This window comes from Schistocerca piceifrons, chromosome 4 (assembly GCF_021461385.2).
Source record: "Schistocerca piceifrons isolate TAMUIC-IGC-003096 chromosome 4, iqSchPice1.1, whole genome shotgun sequence".
Lineage (NCBI taxonomy): Eukaryota > Metazoa > Arthropoda > Insecta > Orthoptera > Acrididae > Schistocerca > Schistocerca piceifrons.
This window is the reverse complement of record NC_060141.1, coordinates 201378737-201379749: the sequence shown is the minus strand read 5'-3', so window position 1 is coordinate 201379749 and position 1013 is coordinate 201378737. Positions and strand designations below refer to the sequence as shown.

General features: G+C 46.9%; 1 pseudogene; it reads right to left on the bottom strand.

Moving 5' to 3' along the window:
• Positions 1 to 384: 384 nt before the first annotated feature.
• On the bottom strand, positions 385 to 501 carry LOC124796796 (annotated as a pseudogene).
• Positions 502 to 1013: the final 512 nt, after the last annotated feature.

Here is a 1013-nt window from a genome sequence, read left to right as displayed (position 1 = left end):
ATAGTTGAACAATGAAAGGACTTCGCGCAAATTCCAACACACAAAATGTTTCCTCTGGTAATGTAGTCGCCATGTTCCATTTGTAAAGACTGTGCCCTTGAGAGTGAAGAAACTTTTAAATTTGGTGCTACATAGAATGCTGAAGATTATATGGTAATTAATTTAGAAAGACCCGCTTCAGTTGTACTCCGTCTACAGGCCACAAGTGGCCCATATGGACCATCCGACCACCGTGTCATCCTCACTGAGGACGCGGATAGGAGGGGCATGTGGTCAGCACACCGCTCTGCCGGTCGTTATGATGGTTTTCTGTGACCGGAGCCGCTACTATTCGGTGGAGTAGCTGCTCAATTCGCATCACGAGCTTGAGTGTACCCCGAACAATGTTAACAGCGCATGGCGCCTGGATGGTCACCCATCCAAGTACCGGCCACGCCCAACAGCGCTTAACTTCGGTGATCTGACGGGAACCGGTGGTTTCACTGTGGCAAGGCCGTTGCCCTCAGTTGTAATAGTATTTCTTTAAACCACGACCACATTTTCACATCACTATATCTTTTACACGTGTTATAAGGGACGATAAAAAGTTTCTCTTTTAGGTCATTGCTGCAACGAATATGTAACGTTGCATGACTCAGATGCTGGTATATAAACACCGATAAGTAGTCAAGTTATTACTATGGCATTCGTGTCTTTCCGATGTGCGTGCGGTAAACGGGGAAAAGTTTTCTATGTGCGACGTTATTACCACATGCGTCCAAACAGGATCAACGTGCTGTTAGTCTTTTCTCGGCTGTCGAAATGACAAACACCGGTAGACAGCCACTAAAGAGTGAAGAATTTGTATGGGACAGTATGTCAGTCGAAAACAGGGAAAACTGCGACCAGGGACGCTGCTGCTTCACGGTAACGCACGTCCCCACAACGCAAATGCAGAAATTACGCCATTTCGAGTAGGAGACACTCGAACACCTGCCCTACAGTCCTCATTTCTGCCGCTGCGATTATTACGT